This window comes from Bombus huntii, chromosome 7 (assembly GCF_024542735.1).
Source record: "Bombus huntii isolate Logan2020A chromosome 7, iyBomHunt1.1, whole genome shotgun sequence".
NCBI lineage: Eukaryota > Metazoa > Arthropoda > Insecta > Hymenoptera > Apidae > Bombus > Bombus huntii.
The window spans coordinates 831115-855556 of record NC_066244.1 but is presented as its reverse complement, the minus strand read 5'-3'; the positions used below and the strand labels follow the sequence as shown (position 1 = coordinate 855556).

General features: G+C 32.5%; 1 long non-coding RNA gene across 1 annotated transcript; it reads left to right on the top strand.

The window, feature by feature from the left end:
- The first annotated feature begins 97 nt into the window (after positions 1 to 97).
- LOC126867263 (uncharacterized) lies at positions 98 to 6270 on the top strand. The gene is made up of 2 exons (XR_007690194.1): positions 98 to 783; positions 5602 to 6270. It is a non-coding gene; the product is annotated as an uncharacterized LOC126867263 (long non-coding RNA).
- Positions 6271 to 24442: the final 18172 nt, after the last annotated feature.

Here is a 24442-nt window from a genome sequence, read left to right as displayed (position 1 = left end):
AGTTCGATGCGCATTGTACTCCATATTGGCTGCTTTATACAGCGCACATCAGCTGATTTGCATTGTGTTAATCCTGGACCCTGTCAAATCCAACTTTTAATGCTCGAGGCTAAATATTGAATTCCACGAATCTCCGCTGTTATTAGAGATACCCAGGCATGTTGGGTCCCAAAGGTGCTAGTGGTATCATTGCACTGTTCACGCCCAGTAGTGCCAAGTGCCAACTCCTCCTCCAAGTCGGTGGGGCTGGTAAATACTGACTTGTCAGTGGCTACGTAGATGGCGACGTGGCTTAAGAACTCATCCTGCCCGAGGAAGAGAACATGCATCATGGCGTAAACAATCACACGTCGCAGACCCGATCGGGTGTCGTGGCGGGTTAAGCCTTTCGTTACTGGCGGCTTCTCCTGCGTGACAAGCGCTCTGCGCCAAAAAGAAAAAACTTTCCTCGAAACAGGGTATTTATAACTTCTTAACACACTCACTTTTAATTGAAATTTGGGTAGGCCTACTTTGGGGGGGGGGGGGACAATCTCCCCTAACGCCACATTTAGTTAGTTAGTTCATAGGATAGGCCTAACGAGAAGACGCGGGGAGTGTACCGGCAGTAATTTCCAAGAGGTCTCGGGCACTGCTGCCAAACGTGTAGGTTGGCCACCGTGGAGTTTTTGTCAGTAGGAGTCTGGCACTACTCCACTAATTCTCTAGAATGCAGCGGAGTGTCCATGAGGATTTCTCCACGTAGAAGAAAAAAAGAAAGAAGGTGTTGAAGCATATAAATAGGTGATATATCGTATTTCTGTTAAGGAAATTCGAGGATTTGGGAATACAAATAATTGACTATATTTCCCACACAACAGTTATACATCTATATTCCACTCTGAAGAACGTCTTGCACGCGCGCTGGTCGCCAACCGACTATCCTAGATTCTTCTAACATCTGGCAACAGTCTTTTGTCTCCACTAAGTCCTTGACGCCCTCTAACCCTTACACACACACTCTCATGTACAGTGTAAATGTATCACTTCCCTAACACGCCTCCTTACATTTATACTGTACACTTAATTTTATTTACATACTTGTCGAATTAACAAAATATTTAACATTTATCGCTTTATTTACATTTCTCTTATTTTACATTCATCCATGACCTAAACCTTTCAAATTTCTCTCTACACAGTTCCTTCGTAAAAATATCCGCAGTGTTTTCTTCTGTACTTACTTTTATTATGTTTATCTTATTTTCCTTTACGTACTCGTGAACGTAGTGGTAATGAACTTCGATGTGTTTAGAATTTTTTGTAAAAGTTCCGTATTTTGCTATACTCATTACTCCAGAGTTATCCTCATAGATTTTTACAGGGTTATCGTCTACATTTACATCGAAGATTTTCATTAGTTCTCTGATAGTCATTACTTCGCTCACCGCTTCCGATAGAGCTACATACTCTGCATACGTCGAGGCTTTTGTCACACACCTTTGTTTTTTAGACTTCCATCCAATTACATTTCCATACAATCTAATTACATACCCAGAAGTCGATTTCCTATCTATATGATCTCCTGCCCAATCAGCGTCCACATAACAATCTATCGTTTCGCACTTTTCATTTCTTTTATAATGTAGCCCTAAATCTCTGGTCCGGTACAAATATTTCAATATTCGCAAGGCATATTTAAAATGTGTCTCGTTACAACAATCTTGAAATCTACTCAGATAATTCACACTATAACTTATATCGGGTCTGGTATTTACACTAATATACAGCAATGCGCAAATTAAATTCTTGTATCCAATGTCCTCTCTATTTATCTCAGCTTTTTCAATTTTTAAGTTGGTCTCCATAGGTGTACAGTACAATTTGCTGTTATGTAATTTATATTTGTTTGCTAATGATTCTATGTATTTCTTTTGGCTTAATCTCATTTCATTTTTTAAATAATCATACTCTATATTTATTCCAAGATATTCTTTTACTTCACCTAAATCTTTCATTTCAAATTTATCAGTTAATAATTTTTTTACACTTTGTATCTTCCCTTTGTTTTTACTACAAATCAACAAATCGTCTACGTATATTAACAAATAAACAACATTTTCTCCCTCTCCATAAGTATATAGGCACAGCTCTATATTGTTCTTTTTAAAACCTAATCTCGTCACATACTTATCAAAACACTCATACCAGTCCCTCGGACTTTCTTTTAACCCATAAAGCGCTTTCGATAATTTACAAACTCTATTCGTTCCGTCTGCATATCCCTTTGGTTGATTTACATATACCTCCGAGCTTACTTCACCATTTAAAAAGGCAGTTTCTACATCCATTTGCTCAATTATTAATCCATTTTGACAACAATATGATAGCAATATCTTAAAGGTCTGATTACTCGCCACTGGAGAATATATGTCATCGGCTACGTTTCTTTGTTGAAATCCCCTTACCACTAATCTAGCCTTATACCTGTCATCTGATTTTCTCGTGTAAACCCATTTTACATCTAATACTTCTTTGCCTTTTACCCTTTCTACCAATTTCCAAGTTTTATTCTTATAGAGACATTCTATTTCCTTATCCATAGCCTGTTTCCAAACTTCATTATTTTCGCAACCAATCGCCTCCTCAAATGTACGAGGGATATCTACTTTACAATAATTTGCATGAATCTCGCAAATATTTTCCTTTTCTGGATACCTTACTGGAGTTTTCTTAATACGTGTAGATCTCCTAGGAGTGTTTGAGCTTTCAATACTACTATTATTTTCATCTTTCCTACCTTCTAACTCTTCCTTATTCATACCAACCAATGAATAGTTATCTTCGCTATCATTTCTATCTGCCTCTGATGAATTTTCCTCAAAACCGATACATTTAGTGTCTGTCTCTATGACCTCTACATGTCTAGCTATTGTTATTTTCCCACCTAATAAGACTCTGTATCCTACTTCACTATATCCTAATAGAATTCCCATATCTGCCTTCTTGTCCCATTTGGAAACTCTTTTTTGTTCTGGCCTTCTTACAAAAACTTTACTTCCATATAGATGTAGATTTTTAACACTTGGTTTTTTCCCGAAGAATATTTCAAAAGGTGCCTTTCTTTCTATAGTATTCGCTAATATTCGATTTTTCAAGTATACCGCTGTACAAACTATTTCCGGCCAGTACCTTTTATGTACTTTCGCTTCCGCTAACAAGCAACGCGCCATGTCCATCACTGTTCTATTATACCTTTCCGCTGTCCCGTTTAATTCATGTACGTATGTTGGGCAATTATTTATTCTTATACCTTTATCCCTAGCAAATTTATAAATTCGATTAGTTAAATATTCTTTACCATTATCGCATCTTAATAGTTTTAACCTCTTGCTCGTTAAATTTTCGGCTTCATTTACGAACTGTACGAAAGAATCAAAGACCTCATCTTTTGATTTTATACAATAGATCCTAGCTATTTTACTATAATCATCGATAAATGAAATGAAATATTTTTCTCCATTGAATCCGGTAGTCTTAAAGGGACCACATACGTCCGTATGAATAATTTCCATTATTTCCTTAGCCTTAGTTCGATTATTTTTGAAATTTAAGTTATGCATTTTGCTTTCTATACACACCCTACATTTCAAAAGTTCCTTTTCAAATTCATTCGGTATGCCAGTCACTAGCTGCTCTTTACCCAAAATCTCTAAATATTTAAAATTTACGTGTCCTAGCATCCTATGCCACCTTTCCTTTTTACTCATACCACTACGTTCGGCGCTGTTTACTAAGTGCTTCTTCCCTTTCAATATACTTTTTATTCTATATGTCCCATTCTCTTTGAACGCTACAGCTGTAAGTTTATTATCCTCATCTATTACTTTCGCAATATTTCCTTTGGAAATAACCGTATTCTTATTGTCTGTTAGTTTACCTAAACTAATCAAATTTGCGGACATTTCTTTCGCGTAAAATACTTTCCTCATATTTATTTCATTTTGTTTTCCGAATGCTTCAAAATAATTTATAACATTCCCAAATCTTGTCGCTTTTATCGGTCTATTATCGCCTAAATATATATTTACCGGTTCTTTTAGGTCGATAGATTTATCGAAATAATTTATATTATTAATTATGTGATCGGTACAACCGCTATCTAATAGCCACACTATTTCGTTCTTACTTATTTCATTCGTCTCACTGCTGTTTGCTGCGTGCGCCGTTGCTGTCCATATGCCTGCTCTTGAGTTTCCATGCTCGCCCGTGCCGGTTCTTGATTGACGATGAAAGTTTCCACGTCCTCTGCTCGTATTGCCTTTGTTCCCTATTCCTCTGTTTCGACCACGTGTTGGCCCATGCCAATAGCCGTTACTGCTTCCCGCTTGGACGCCATTTTGACACTCTCTCGCAAAGTGTCCTAATCTTCCACATCTGAAGCATCCTTCCTTTTTTGCAGAAAAGGCGTTGGTTTGCCTTTCTCCTCGATTGGATTTATTTTTCTTCTCTGTTATCTCTATTTTATTTTTTACATACGCTACCGTTTGATCCTCTTCTTTCAATGCGTCTATTATGTCCGCTATGTAGCTGTATTCTTCGGGTAACATATTCAGCATGTAATTCAGCTTTTCCCTCTCACTTACTTGTGCGCCCGCACTTTTTAATTCATTGATTAATTTTTCAAAGTCGTTAAAGTATGATGCTGAATCACTGTAGTTCTCCAGTCTTATGTTTTCCAATCTCCTTCTGCATACGATCTGCAGTGCCGTCGACTCTTTCAAGTACATTTCATCGAATCTTTTTATTATATCATACGCCGTTTTTCCTTCCCTAACATACTCCAATTGTCCGTTCGATATTGCACTATAAATTATATTAATCGCCTTCAAATCCTTTTTGTCCCAGTCTTCATCGTCTCTTTCGTTCTTCATTCTAGTTGTAACAACCTCGCATTCCTTATATTTCAGAAACATCGTGATTCTTTGCTTCCACATTCCATAATCCTCACCATCGAATATAGGTATCATGATTTCCGATCTCTCCATTTTAATTGATTCTTCTTTTTTTTCTTTTCTTACTCAAGCGTTCCTACGTGCTCGAAGTATATTTTTTTCCTCTGAAAGTTTTTTTTTTCTTTACTGAAAACTCACTCGCAAGATCGTAACCACGCACTAAATATCTTGCAAAACTAGTAACCACGCTCTGCTACCATGTTAAGGAAATTCGAGGATTTGGGAATGCAAATAATTGACTATATTTCCCACACAACAGTTATACATCTATATTCCACTCTGAAGAACGTCTTGCACGCGCGCTGGTCGCCAACCGACTATCCTAGATTCTTCTAACATCTGGCAACAGTCTTTTGTCTCCACTAAGTCCTTGACGCCCTCTAACCCTTACACACACACTCTCATGTACAGTGTAAATGTATCACTTCCCTAACAATTTCAATTCTTTGAATTTTGTTTGAATTATTGTTAATTACAATCACAATTTCTGATAATATCATGCACACGATTAAGTGTAACCACGCTCTTAATCGTCATCGTTGTCAATTACAATTATAATTCCAAGTTTACTTACATTCATTTTAACGAAACCAATGTTTACTGCTAGAACACGCACATATTCGTACAACGATGTTAAAAATCTGAGCATAATGGAAATGTGCGTACAGCAGATACTCACAGGAAAAACCAACGAGACTAATAATAAAATCAATGAATTAGAAAAAAAGAGCTATAGACAAATATCTTATAATATACCGTGGCATAATCTGCAATTTATTATAAAATAATTGATCCGAGCAGTATCAATTATAAAAGAAGATGGCTGAATATGATAGACACTGTCGAATACTAATCAAATATAATCATTTAGTTAATCTTTAAGATTTAAGTTAAGATACATCTTTGAGGAATCAATAAGTCTTTCGCTAATAGCCTAATAGATCTCTTGATAGATCAAACGAAGAAATACCTAACCGCGATTACAGCCAATTGGTACATATTATTCGATACATAATTAATATTTGTATCACGTACAGCGATGCAAGTGGTATTGAAGAAAATAGCCATTTTATGTTACAACTATAACGAGTAAATTTACTCGTTTAACTTGAGAGGAATTAAAAAGGTACCTGACTTTTAAATAAGCATTAAATAAGAAATTTAAATATCGCAGACGGTGATGTAGGTGTTATTCAAGAAAAGAGAACATTTTATTTTGTAATTAGCACGAGTAAATGAACGAATATCGATAATATAATATAATGATTAATATGAATTTTATCTGGCTGATTATTTAAATACCATAACATATTTCACAGTAACGTCATCGACTGCCGTTAGGCTCTTTTCCCTTTTTGTTCAAACTAATTGATAGTCGAAAACTAGTATCAAGGAGGTGTGAATTTAGTCTTAGTTTGTAGAAACTATTAAAATGATAAAAATGGATACCGTATTAAATCGTCGAAGGCGCCAATTTACGATAAAAATTAAGAAATTGTCCAATTTGATTTTGTTACAATGGAAAACCCGTCCTTTGCTATGTCAAGAGATCGTTAACGTTTGATTGACATCTCGACACCTTGTCAAGATATATAAGGAACGCGGAAGTCGCGCGCGAGCTCTTTCGTGCCTGAAATTCCGGACAGTGAACATCCAAGAAGAATTTAAATATAAGGTAAATAAAAAAAAATATCAAATAACAACATTGTAACTAGTAATTTATAACGTCTAAGCCATTAATTTACAATACTTGAGAAATTAATTTATAATATTTAAGCTATTAATTTATAACATTTAAGCCATTAATATATAACAAATAAGCAATTAATTTATAACGTCTAAACTATTAATTTATAACATTTGTTGAGATATGTATAATTTTCTGTGTTGGACTGGGGTAAATGTGTAGTAGAGATACTTGTATGTGAATATCAGCGTGTGGATGTATGTGTGTGCGCGGCGTCTCGAAAACAGATGAATGTAAACTGTTCAGTCGGTTAACAGTCGGGTATAGAAGAAAGTGCTGAGACGCGTGCAAGTGTGTATCGATGAATATATAAGAAATCGTCCATGAAATAAATATATTACTATTTTAAAATTAATCCTCAGTATAAATTTAGTGTTCTTATAACATTATTTCGACTTCAAAGATCCACAATTCTCAACAACATTTGTTATAACATTTAAGTTATTAATTTACAACATCTAAGCCATTAATTTACAACATTTGAACTGTTATTTTATACATTTAAGTTATTAATTTATAACATTTAAGCTATTAACTTTCAACATCTAAGCCAATAATGTACAACATTTAAACTGTTATTTTATACATTTAAACTATTAATTTATAACAATTAAGCTATTCATTTATACCTTCTAAGCTATTAATTTATAACATTTAAGCCATTAATCTAAAACAATTACATCATTAATTCTTAACAGTTATACCAATAATTTATAACAACATTTTCCCATTAATTTAATGTAATTATGCTCTTAATTTATAACAGTTGTACCATTAATCGGAAGTAACTCTACATTAATTGATTTCAATCAATACCACAAATTCGTAGTGAGTGAATTAAAGATTTATTTTGCTTTATTTTATTAACGACATCTATCAAGTCTTTGAAGTGCTATTTCATTCCCATATAGCATTATATTTTAACTCTGAATTCAGTATACAATTTCCAATTTCACTATTTCGTACAAAATCTGTGGTAACACAGAGTGTCGATGTATGTAACGATATATGGTATAACGTTATAACGTATTACTTTACATGATAAAACTTTATAACGTATTAGGTTATATGGTATGAAGTTATAGCGTATTACGATATATGGTATGACGTTATAACGTATTACGTTATATGGTATGAAGTTATAACGTATTACGATATATGGTATGACCTTACAACGTATTACGTTACATATGGTATGACGTTATAACGTATTACGTTACATGGGTTGACGTTATAAAGTATTACGTTATATGGGATGACGTTATAACGTATTGCGTTATATTTTATAACGTTATAACGTAATACCTTATATCTTATAACGTTATAACGTCATACGTTATATGCTATAACTTTATAACGTATTACGTTATATGGTATGCCGTTATAACGTATTAGGTTATATGGTATGACGTTAGAAAGTATTACGTTATATGGGACGACATTATGACGTATTACGTTATAAGGTATGAATTTATACGTATTACGTTATAGGGTAAGACGTTATAACGTATTACGTTATATGGGATGACGTTATAACGTATTACGTTATATGGTATGACGTTAGAAAGTATTACGTTATATGAGATGACGTTATAACGTAATACGTTATATGGTATGACGTTATACGTATTACGTTATATGGTATGACGTTAGAACGTACTACGTTATATGGGATGACGTTATAACGTAGTACATTATATGGGATGACGTTATAACGCATTTCGATATATGGTATGACGTTATAACGTATTATGTTATATGGGACGACATTATGACGTATTACGTTATATGTAATGACGTTATAACGTCTTTCGTTATATGGTATGACGTTATAACGTATCACGTTATATGTTATAACGTTATAACGTATTACGTTATATGGGATGACGTTATAACGTATTACGTTATATTTTATGACGTTATAACGTATTACGTTATATGGTATGACGTTATAACGTATTACGTTATATGGTATGACGTTAGAACGTATTACGTTGTATGGGTTGACGTTATAACGTATTTCCTTTTATGGTATGACGTTATAACGTATTACGTTATATGGAATGACGTTATAACGTATTCCGTTATATCGGATGACGTTATAACGTATTTCGTTATATGGTATGACGTTATAACGTATTACGTTATATGGGATGACGTTATAACGTATTTCGATATATGGTATGACGTTATAACGTATTACGTTATATGGAATGACGTTACAACGCTTTCCGTTATATCGGATGACGTTATAACGCATTTCGTTATATGGTATGACGTTATAACGTATTACGTTATATGGGACGACATTATGACGTATTACGTTATATGGTATGAATTTATACGTATTACGTTATATGGTATGACGTTAGAACGTATTACGTTATATGGGATGACGTTATAACGTATTTCGATATATGGTATGACGTTATAACGTATTACGTTATATGGAATGACGTTACAACGCTTTCCGTTATATCGGATGACGTTATAACGCATTTCGTTATATGGTATGACGTTATAACGTATTACGTTATATGGAATGACGTTATAACGTATTCCGTTATATGGGATGACGTTATAACGTATTTCGATATATGGTATGACGTTATAACGTATTACGTTATATGGTATGACGTTAGAAAGTATTACGTTATATGTAATGACGTTATAACGTCTTTCCTTGTATGGTATGACGTTATAACGTATCACGTTATATGTTATAACGTTATAACGTCTTTCCTTGTATGGTATGACGTTATAACGTATCACGTTATATGTTATAACGTTATAACGTATTACGTTATATGGGATGACGTTATAACGTATTACGTTATATGGGACGACATTATGACGTATTACGTTATATGGTATGAATTTATACGTATTACGTTATATGGTATGACGTTAGAACGTATTACGTTGTATGGGTTGACGTTATAACGTATTTCCTTTTATGGTATGACGTTATAACGTATTACGTTATATGGAATGACGTTATAACGTATTCCGTTATATCGGATGACGTTATAACGTATTTCGTTATATGGTATGACGTTATAACGTATTACGTTATATGGAATGACGTTATAACGTATTCCGTTATATGGGATGACGTTATAACGTATTTCGATATATGGTATGACGTTCTAACGTATTACGTTATATGGGACGACATTATGACGTATTACGTTATATGGAATGAATTTATACGTATTACGTTATATTTTATGACGTTATAACGTATTACGTTATATGGGACGACGTTATGACGTATTACGTTATATGGGATGACGTTATAACGTATTTCGTTATATGGGATGACGTTATAACGTATTTCGTTATATGGAATGAAGTTATAACGTATTCCGTTATATGGGATGACGTTATAACGTGTTTCGTTATATGGTATGACGTTATAACGTATTACGTTATATGGGATGACGTTATAACGTATTACGTTATATGGGACGACGTTATAACGTATTACGTTATATGTTATAACGTTGTAACGTATTACGTTATATGTTATAACGTTATAACCTATTACGTTATATGGTATGACGTTATAACTTATTACGTTATATGGTATGACGTTATAAGGTATTACGTTATATGGGATGACGGTATAACGTATTACGTTATATGGTATGACGTTAGAAAGTATTACGTTATATGGGATGACGTTATAACGTATTACGTTCTATGGTATGTCGTTAGAAAGTATTACGTTATATGGGATGACGTTATAACGTATTACGTTATATGGTATGACGTTATAACGTATTACGTTATATAGGACGACGTTATGACGTATTACGTTATATGGGATGACGTTATAACGTATTTCGTTATATGGGATGACGTTATAACGTATTTCGTTAAATGCTATGAATTTATACGTATTACGTTATATGGTATGACGTTATAACGTATTACGTTATATGGTATGACGTTAGAAAGTATAACGTTATATGGGATGACGTTATAACGTATTTCGTTATATGGTATGACGTTATAACGTATTACGTTATATGGGATGACGTTATAACGTATTACGTTATATGGGACGACGTTATAACGTATTACGTTATATGTTATAACGTTGTAACGTATTACGTTATATGTTATAACGTTATAACCTATTACGTTATATGGTATGACGTTATAACTTATTACGTTATATGTTATAACGTTATAACGTATTACGTTATATGGGATGACGTTATAACGTATTTCGTTATATGGGTTGACGTTATAACGTATTACGTTCTATGGTATGTCGTTAGAAAGTATTACGTTATATGGGATGACGTTATAACGTATTACGTTATATAGGACGACCTTATGACGTATTACGTTATATTTTATGAATTTATACGTATTACGTTATATGGTATGACGTTAGAACGTATTACGTTATATGGGATGACGTTATAACGTATTACGTTATATGGTATGACGTTAGAAAGTATTACGTTAAATGGTATGACGTTATAACGTATTACGTTATATGGTATGACGTTAGAACGTATTACGTTATATTTTATGACGTTATAACGTATTACGTTATATGGTATGACGTTATAACGTATTACGTTATATGGTATGACGTTAGAACGTATTACGTTGTATGGGTTGACGTTATAACGTATTTCCTTTTATGGTATGACGTTATAACGTATTACGTTATATGGAATGACGTTATAACGTATTCCGTTATATCGGATGACGTTATAACGTATTTCGTTATATGGTATGACGTTATAACGTATTACGTTATATGGAATGACGTTATAACGTATTCCGTTATATGGGATGACGTTATAACGTATTTCGATATATGGTATGACGTTCTAACGTATTACGTTATATGGGACGACATTATGACGTATTACGTTATATGGAATGAATTTATACGTATTACGTTATATTTTATGACGTTATAACGTATTACGTTATATGGGACGACGTTATGACGTATTACGTTATATGGGATGACGTTATAACGTATTTCGTTATATGGGATGACGTTATAACGTATTTCGTTATATGGAATGAAGTTATAACGTATTCCGTTATATGGGATGACGTTATAACGTATTTCGTTATATGGTATGACGTTATAACGTATTACGTTATATGGGATGACGTTATAACGTATTACGTTATATGGGACGACGTTATAACGTATTACGTTATATGTTATAACGTTGTAACGTATTACGTTATATGTTATAACGTTATAACCTATTACGTTATATGGTATGACGTTATAACTTATTACGTTATATGGTATGACGTTATAACGTATTACGTTATATGGGATGACGGTATAACGTATTACGTTATATGGTATGACGTTAGAAAGTATTACGTTATATGGGATGACGTTATAACGTATTACGTTCTATGGTATGTCGTTAGAAAGTATTACGTTATATGGGATGACGTTATAACGTATTACGTTATATGGTATGACGTTATAACGTATTACGTTATATAGGACGACGTTATGACGTATTACGTTATATGGGATGACGTTATAACGTATTTCGTTATATGGGATGACGTTATAACGTATTTCGTTAAATGCTATGAATTTATACGTATTACGTTATATGGTATGACGTTATAACGTATTACGTTATATGGTATGACGTTAGAAAGTATAACGTTATATGGGATGACGTTATAACGTATTTCGTTATATGGTATGACGTTATAACGTATTACGTTATATGGGATGACGTTATAACGTATTACGTTATATGGGACGACGCTATAACGTATTACGTTATATGTTATAACGTTGTAACGTATTACGTTATATGTTATAACGTTATAACCTATTACGTTATATGGTATGACGTTATAACTTATTACGTTATATGTTATAACGTTATAACGTATTACGTTATATGGGATGACGTTATAACGTATTTCGTTATATGGGTTGACGTTATAACGTATTACGTTCTATGGTATGTCGTTAGAAAGTATTACGTTATATGGGATGACGTTATAACGTATTACGTTATATGGTATGACGTTATAACGTATTACGTTATATAGGACGACCTTATGACGTATTACGTTATATTTTATGAATTTATACGTATTACGTTATATGGTATGACGTTAGAACGTATTACGTTATATGGGATGACGTTATAACGTATTACGTTATATGGTATGACGTTAGAAAGTATTACGTTAAATGGTATGACGTTATAACGTATTACGTTATATGGTATGACGTTAGAACGTATTACGTTATATTTTATGACGTTATAACGTATTACGTTATATGGTATGACGTTATAACGTATTACGTTATATGGTATGACGTTAGAAAGTATTACGTTATATGGGACGACGTTATAACGTATTACGTTATATGTTATAACGTTGTAACGTATTACGTTATATGTTATAACGTTATAACGTATTACGTTATATGGTATGACGTTATAACTTATTACGTTATATGTTATAACGTTATAACGTATTACGTTATATGGGATGACGTTAGAACGTATTACGCTATATAGGATGAAGTTATAACGTATTACGTTATATGGGACGACGTTATAACGTATTACGTTATATGGGATGACGTTATAACGTATTTCGATATATGGTATGACGTTATAACGTATTACGTTACATGGTATGACGTTATAACTTATTACGTTATATGGTATGACGTTATAACGTATTACGTTATATGGTATGACGTTAGAAAGTATTACGTTATATGGGACGACGTTATAACGTATTACGTTATATGTTATAACGTTGTAACGTATTACGTTATATGTTATAACGTTATAACGTATTACGTTATATGGTATGACGTTATAACTTATTACGTTATATGTTATAACGTTATAACGTATTACGTTATATGGGATGACGTTATAACGCATTTCGTTATATGGGTTGACGCTATAACGTATTACGTTCTATGGTATGTCGTTAGAAAGTATTACGTTATATGGGATGACGTTATAACGTATTACGTTATATGGTATGACGTTATAACGTATTACGTTATATAGGACGACCTTATGACGTATTACGTTATATGGTATGAATTTATACGTATTACGTTATATGTTATGACGTTAGAACGTATTACGTTATATGGGATGACGTTATAACGTATTACGTTATATGGGATGACGTTATAACGAATTTCGTTATATGGGATGACGTTATACGTATTTCGTTATATAGTATGACGTTAGAACGTATTACGTTATATGGGATGACGTTATAACGTATTACGTTATATCGGATGACGTTATAACGTATTTCGTTATATGGTATGACGTTATAACGTATTTCGATATATGGTATGACGTTCTAACGTATTACGTTATATGGGACGACATTATGACGTATTACGTTATATGGAATGAATTTATACGTATTACGTTATATTTTATGACGTTATAACGTATTACGTTATATGGGATGACGTTATAACGTATTACGTTATATGGGATGACGTTATAACGTATTCCGTTATATCGGATGACGTTATAACGTATTTCGTTATATGGTATGACGTTATAACGTATTACGTTATATGGAATGACGTTATAACGTATTCCGTTATATGGGATGACGTTATACGTATTTCGATATATGGTATGACGTTATAACGTATTACGTTATATGGGACGACATTATGACGTATAACGTTATATGGTATGACGTTAGAACGTATTACGTTATATTTTATGACGTTATAACGTATTACGTTATATGGGACGACGTTATGACGTAATATGTTATATGGGATGACGTTATAACGTATTTCGTTATATGGGATGACGTTATAACGTATTACGTTATATGTTATAACGTTGTAACGTATTACGTTATATGTTATAACGTTATAACGTATTACGTTATATGGGATGACGTTATAACTTATTACGTTATATGGGATGACGTTAGAAAGTATTACGTTATATGGGATGACGGTATAACGTATTACGTTATATGGTATGACGTTAGAACGTATTACGCTATATGGGATGAAGTTATAACGTATTACGTTATATGGGATGACGTTAGAAAGTATTACGTTATATGGGACGACGTTATGACGTATTACGTTATATGGGATGACGTTATAACGTATTTCGTTATATGGGATTACGTTATAACGTATTTCGTTATATGGAATGAAGTTATAACGTATTCCGTTATATGGGATGACGTTAGAAAGTATTACGTTATATGGGATGACGGTATAACGTATTACGTTATATGGTATGACGTTAGAACGTATTACGCTATATGGGATGAAGTTATAACGTATTACGTTATATGGGACGACGTTATAACGTATTACGTTATATGTTATAACGTTGTAACGTATTACGTTATATGTTATAACGTTATAACGTATTACGTTATATGGGATGACGTTATAACTTATTACGTTATATGGGATGACGTTAGAAAGTATTACGTTATATGGGATGACGGTATAACGTATTACGTTATATGGTATGACGTTAGAACGTATTACGCTATATGGGATGAAGTTATAACGTATTACGTTATATGGGATGACGTTAGAAAGTATTACGTTATATGGGACGACGTTATGACGTATTACGTTATATGGGATGACGTTATAACGTATTTCGTTATATGGGATTACGTTATAACGTATTTCGTTATATGGAATGAAGTTATAACGTATTACGTTATATGGGATGACGTTATAACGTATTTCGTTATATGGGTTGACGTTATAACGTATTACGTTCTATGGTATGTCGTTAGAAAGTATTACGTTATATGGGATGACGTTATAACGTATTACGTTATATGGTATGACGTTATAACGTATTACTTTATATGGGACGACCTTATGACGTATTACGTTATATGGTATGAATTTATACGTATTACGTTATGTGGTATGACGTTACAACGTATTACGTTATATGGTTTGACGTTAGAAAATATTACGTTATATGGGATGACGTTATAATGTATTTCGTTATATGGTATGACGTATTACGGTATATGGGATGACGTTATAACGTATCACGTTATGTGGGACATTATAACGTATTACGTTATATGGTATGACGTTATAACGTATTACGTTATATGGAATGACGTTAAAAAGTATTACGTTATATGGGATGACGTTATAACGTATTACGTTATATGGTATGACGTTATAACGTATTACTTTATATGGGACGACCTTATGACGTATTACGTTATATGGTATGAATTTATACGTATTACGTTATGTGGTATGACGTTACAACGTATTACGTTATATGGTATGACGTTATAACGTATTTCGTTATATGGGATGACGTTATAACGTATTTCGTTATATGGTATGACGTTATAACGTATTACGTTATATGGTATGACGTTAGAGATTGTTACGTTATATGGGATGACGTTAGAACGTATTATGTTATATGGGATGCAGTTATAACGTATTACGTTATATGGTATGACGTTAGAAAATATTACGTTATATGGGACGACGTTATAACGTATTACGTTATATGTTATAACGTTGTAACGTATTACGTTATATGTTATAACGTTATAACGTATTACGTTATATGGTATGACGTTATAACTTATTACGTTATATGTTATAACGTTATAACGTATTACGTTATATGGGATGACGTTATAACGCATTTCGTTATATGGGTTGACGCTATAACGTATTACGTTCTATGGTATGTCGTTAGAAAGTATTACGTTATATGGGATGACGTTATAACGTATTACGTTATATGGTATGACGTTATAACGTATTACGTTATATAGGACGACCTTATGACGTATTACGTTATATGGTATGAATTTATACGTATTACGTTATATGTTAAGACGTTAGAACGTATTACGTTATATGGGATGACGTTATAACGTATTACGTTATATGGTATGACGTTATAACGAATTTCGTTATATGGGATGACGTTATACGTATTTCGTTATATAGTATGACGTTAGAACTTATTACGTTATATGGGATGACGTTATAACGTATTACGTTATATGGGATGACGTTATAACGTATTACGTTATATGGGATGACGTTATAACGTATTCCGTTATATCGGATGACGTTATAACGTATTTCGTTATATGGTATGACGTTATAACGTATTACGTTATATGGAATGACGTTATAACGTATTCCGTTATATGGGATGACGTTATAACGTATTTCGATATATGGTATGACGTTATAACGTATTACGTTATATGGGACGACATTATGACGTATTACGTTATATGGAATGAATTTATACGTATTACGTTATATTTTATGACGTTATAACGTATTACGTTATATGGGACGACGTTATGACGTATTACGTTATATGGGATGACGTTATAACGTATTTCGTTATATGGGATGACGTTATAACGTATTTCGTTAAATGGTATGACGTTATAACGTATTACGTTATATGGGACGACATTATGACGTATTACGTTATATGGAATGAATTTATACGTATTACGTTATATTTTATGACGTTATAACGTATTACGTTATATGGGACGACGTTATGACGTATTACGTTATATGGGATGACGTTATAACGTATTTCGTTATATGGGATTACGTTATAACGTATTTCGTTATATGGAATGAAGTTATAACGTATTCCGTTACATGGGATGACGTTAGAAAGTATTACGTTATATGGGATGACGGTATAACGTATTACGTTATATGGTATGACGTTAGAAAGTATTACGTTAAATGGTATGACGTTATAACGTATTACGTTATATGGTATGACGTTAGAACGTATTACGTTATATTTTATGACGTTATAACGTATTACGTTATATGGGACGACGTTATGACGTAATACGTTATATGGGATGACGTTATAACGTATTTCGTTATATGGGATGACGTTATAACGTATTTCGTTAAATGGTATGAATTTATACGTATTACGTTATATGGTATGACGTTATAACGTATTACGTTATATGGTATGACGTTAGAAAGTATAACGTTATATGGGATGACGTTATAACGTATTTCGTTATATGGTATGACGTTATAACGTATTACGTTATATGGGATGACGTTATAACGTATTTCGTTATATGGTATGACGTTATAACGTATTACGTTATATGGAATGACGTTATAACGTATTCCGTTATATGGGAAGACGTTATAACGTATTACGTTATATGGGATGACGTTATAACGTATTTCGTTATATGGGATGACGTTATAACGTATTTCGTTATATGGTATGACATTATAACGTATTACGTTATATGGAATGACGTTAGAAAGTATTACGTTATACGGGATAACGTTATAACGTATTTCGTTATATGGTATGACGTTATAACGTATTACGTTATATGGTATGACGTTAGAAAGTATTACGTTATATGGGACGACGTTATAACGTATTACGTTATATGTTATAACGTTGTAACGTATTACGTTATATGTTATAACGTTATAACGTATTACGTTATATGGGATGACGTTATAACTTATTACGTTATATGGGATGACGTTAGAAAGTATTACGTTATATGGGATGACGGTATAACGTATTACGTTATATGGTATGACGTTAGAACGTATTACGCTATATGGGATGAAGTTATAACGTATTACGTTATATGGGATGACGTTAGAAAGTATTACGTTATATGGGACGACGTTATGACGTATTACGTTATATGGGATGACGTTATAACGTATTTCGTTATATGGGATTACGTTATAACGTATTTCGTTATATGGAATGAAGTTATAACGTATTCCGTTATATGGGATGACGTTAGAAAGTATTACGTTATATGGGATGACGGTATAACGTATTACGTTATATGGTATGACGTTAGAACGTATTACGCTATATGGGATGAAGTTATAACGTATTACGTTATATGGGACGACGTTATAACGTATTACGTTATATGTTATAACGTTGTAACGTATTACGTTATATGTTATAACGTTATAACGTATTACGTTATATGGTATGACGTTATAACTTATTACGTTATATGTTATAACGTTATAACGTATTACGTTATATGGGATGACGTTATAACGTATTTCGTTATATGGGTTGACGTTATAACGTATTTCGTTATATGGAATGAAGTTATAACGTATTCCGTTATATGGTATGACGTTAGAAATTGTTACGTTTTATGGGATGACGTTAGAACGTATTATGTTATATGGGATGCAGTTATAACGTATTACGTTATATGGTATGACGTTAGAAAGTATTACAGTATATGGGATGACGGTATAACGTATTTCGTTATATGGTATGACGTTATAACGTATTACGTTATATGGTATGACGTTAGAAATTGTTACGTTTTATGGGATGACGTTAGAACGTATTATGTTATATGGGATGCAGTTATAACGTATTACGTTATATGGTATGACGTTAGAAAGTATGACGTTATACGGGATGACGTTATAACGTATTTCGTTATATGGTATGACGTTATAACGTATTACGTTATATGGTTTGACGTTAGAAAATATTACGTTATATGGGATGACGTTATAATGTATTTCGTTATATGGTATGACGTATTACGGTATATGGGATGACGTTATAACGTATCACGTTATGTGGGACATTATAACGTATTACGTTATATGGTATGACGTTATAACGTATTACGTTATATGGAATGACGTTAAAAAGCATTACGTTATATGGGATGACGTTATAACGTATTACGGTATATGGTATGACGTTATAACGTATTACTTTATATGGGACGACCTTATGACGTATTACGTTATATGGTATGAATTTATACGTATTACGTTATATGGTATGACGTTACAACGTATTACGTTATATGGTATGACGTTATAACGTATTTCGTTATATGGGATGACGTTATAACGTATTTCGTTATATGGTATGACGTTATAACGTATTACGTTATATGGTATGACGTTAGAGATTGTTACGTTATATGGGATGACGTTAGAACGCATTATGTTATATGGGATGCAGTTATAACGTATTACGTTATATGGTATGACGTTAGAAAATATTACGTTATATGGGATGACGTTAGAACGTATTACGTTATATGGGATGACGTTATAACGTAGTACGTTATATGGGATGACGTTATAACGTAGTACGTTATATGGGATGACGTTATAACGTATTTCGTTATATTGGTTGACGTTATAACGTATCACGTAATATGTTATAACGTTATATCGTATTACGTTATACGGGATGACGTTATAACGTATTTCGTTATATGGTATGACGTTATAACGTATTACGTTATATGGTATGACGTTATAACGTATTACGTTATATGGAATGACATTAGAAAGTATTACGTTATATGGGATGACGTTATAACGTATTACGTTATATGGTATGACGTTATAACGTATTACTTTATATGGGTCGACCTTATGACGTATTACGTTATATGGTATGAATTTATACGTATTACGTTATATGGTATGACGTTACAACGTATTACGTTATATGGGATGACGTTATAACGTATAACGTTATATGGGATGACGGTATAACGTATTTCGTTATATGGTATGACGTTATAACGTATTACGTTATATGGTATGACGTCAGAAAGTATTACGTTATATGGGATGACGTTATAACGTATCACGTAATATGTTATAACGTTATAACGTATTACGTTATATGGGATGACGTTAGAACGTATTTCGTTATATGGTATGACGTTATAACGTATTACGATATATGGAATGACGTTATAACGTATTACGTTATATGGAATGACACTATAACGTATTACGTTATATGGGATGACGTTATAACGTATTACGCTATATGGTATGACGTTAGAACGTATTTCGTTATATGGTATGACGTTATAACGTATTACGTTAAATAGAATGACGTTATAACGTATTCCGTTATATGGGATGACGTCATAACGTATTTCGTTATATGGTATGACGTTATAACGTATTACGTTATATGGAATGACGTTATAACGTATTACGTTATATGGTATGACGTTAGAACGTATTACGTTATATTTTATGACGTTATAACGTATTACGTTATATGGTATGACGTTATAACGTATTACGTTATATGGTATGACGTTAGAAAGTATTACGTTATATGGGACGACGTTATAACGTATTACGTTATATGTTATAACGTTGTAACGTATTACGTTATATGTTATAACGTTATAACGTATTACGTTATATGGTATGACGTTATAACTTATTACGTTATATGTTATAACGTTATAACGTATTACGTTATATGGTATGACGTTATAACGTATTCCGTTATATCGGATGACGTTATAACGTATTTCGTTATATGGTATGACGTTATACGTATTTCGTTATATAGTATGACGTTAGAACGTATTACGTTATATGGTATGACGTTATAACGTATTACGTTATATAGGACGACCTTATGACGTATTACGTTATATGGTATGAATTTATACGTATTACGTTATATGTTATGACGTTAGAACGTATTACGTTATATGGGATGACGTTATAACGTATTACGTTATATGGGATGACGTTATAACGAATTTCGTTATATGGGATGACGTTATACGTATTTCGTTATATAGTATGACGTTAGAACGTATTACGTTATATGGGATGACGTTATAACGTATTACGTTATATGGGATGACGTTATAACGTATTACGTTATATGGGATGACGTTATAACGTATTCCGTTATATCGGATGACGTTATAACGTATTTCGTTATATGGTATGACGTTATAACGTATTACGTTATATGGAATGACGTTATAACGTATTCCGTTATATGGGATGACGTTATAACGTATTTCGATATATGGTATGACGTTATAACGTATTACGTTATATGGGACGATATTATGACGTATTACGTTATATGGAATGAATTTATACGTATTACGTTATATTTTATGACATTATAACGTATTACGTTATATGGGACGACGTTATGACGTATTGCGTTATATGGTATGACGTTATAACGTATTTCGTTATATGGGATGACGTTATAACGTATTTCGTTAAATGGTATGACGTTATAACGTATTACGTTATATGGGACGACATTATGACGTATTACGTTATATGGAATGAATTTATACGTATTACGTTATATTTTATGACGTTATAACGTATTACGTTATATGGGACGACGTTATGACGTATTACGTTATATGGGATGACGTTATAACGTATTTCGTTATATGGGATTACGTTATAACGTATTTCGTTATATGGAATGAAGTTATAACGTATTCCGTTATATGGGATGACGTTAGAAAGTATTACGTTATATGGGATGACGGTATAACGTATTACGTTATATGGTATGACGTTAGAAAGTATTACGTTAAATGGTATGACGTTATAACGTATTACGTTATATGGTATGACGTTAGAACGTATTACGTTATATTTTATGACGTTATAACGTATTACGTTATATGGGACGACGTTATGACGTATTACGTTATATGGGATGACGTTATAACGTATTTCGTTATATGGGATGACGTTATAACGTATTTCGTTAAATGGTATGAATTTATACGTATTACGTTATATGGTATGACGTTATAACGTATTACGTTATATGGTATGACGTTAGAAAGTATAACGTTATATGGGATGACGTTATAACGTATTTCGTTATATGGTATGACGTTATAACGTATTACGTTACATGGGATGACGTTATAACGTATTTCGTTATATGGTATGACGTTATAACGTATTACGTTATATGGAATGACGTTATAACGTATTCCGTTATATGGGAAGACGTTATAACGTATTACGTTATATGGGATGACGTTATAACGTATTTCGTTATATGGGATGACGTTATAACGTATTTCGTTATATGGTATGACATTATAACGTATTACGTTATATGGAATGACGTTAGAAAGTATTACGTTATACGGGATAACGTTATAACGTATTTCGTTATATGGTATGACGTTATAACGTATTACGTTACATGGTATGACGTTATAACTTATTACGTTATATGGTATGACGTTATAACGTATTACGTTATATGGTATGACGTTAGAAAGTATTACGTTATATGGGACGACGTTATAACGTATTACGTTATATGTTATAACGTTGTAACGTATTACGTTATATGGTATGACGTTAGAACGTATTACGTTATATTTTATGACGTTATAACGTATTACGTTATATGGGACGACGTTATGACGTATTACGTTATATGGGATGACGTTATAACGTATTTCGTTATATGGGATGACGTTATAACGTATTTCGTTAAATGGTATGAATTTATACGTATTACGTTATATGGTATGACGTTATAACGTATTACGTTATATGGTATGACGTTAGAAAGTATAACGTTATATGGGATGACGTTATAACGTATTTCGTTATATGGTATGACGTTATAACGTATTACGTTACATGGGATGACGTTATAACGTATTTCGTTATATGGTATGACGTTATAACGTATTACGTTATATGGAATGACGTTATAACGTATTCCGTTATATGGGAAGACGTTATAACGTATTACGTTATATGGGATGACGTTATAACGTATTTCGTTATATGGGATGACGTTATAACGTATTTCGTTATATGGTATGACATTATAACGTATTACGTTATATGGAATGACGTTAGAAAGTATTACGTTATACGGGATAACGTTATAACGTATTTCGTTATATGGTATGACGTTATAACGTATTACGTTACATGGTATGACGTTATAACTTATTACGTTATATGGTATGACGTTATAACGTATTACGTTATATGGTATGACGTTAGAAAGTATTACGTTATATGGGACGACGTTATAACGTATTACGTTATATGTTATAACGTTGTAACGTATTACGTTATATGTTATAACGTTATAACGTATTACGTTATATGGTATGACGTTATAACTTATTACGTTATATGTTATAACGTTATAACGTATTACGTTATATGGGATGACGTTATAACGCATTTCGTTATATGGGTTGACGCTATAACGTATTACGTTCTATGGTATGTCGTTAGAAAGTATTACGATATATGGGATGACGTTATAACGTATTACGTTATATGGTATGACGTTATACCGTATTACGTTATATAGGACGACCTTATGACGTATTACGTTATATGGTATGAATTTATACGTATTATGTTATATGTTATGACGTTAGAACGTATTACGTTATATGGGATGACGTTATAATGTATTACGTTATATGGGATGACGTTATAACGTATTACGTTATATGGGATGACGTTATAATGTATTACGTTATATGGGATGACGTTATAACGTATTCCGTTATATCGGATGACGTTATAACGTATTTCGTTATATGGTATGACGTTATAACGTATTACGTTATATGGAATGACGTTATAACGTATTCCGTTATATGGGATGACGTTATAACGTATTTCGATATATGGTATGACGTTATAACGTATTACGTTATATGGGACGACATTATGACGTATTACGTTATATGGAATGAATTTATACGTATTACGTTATATTTTATGACGTTATAACGTATTACGTTATATGGGACGACGTTATGACGTATTACGTTATATGGG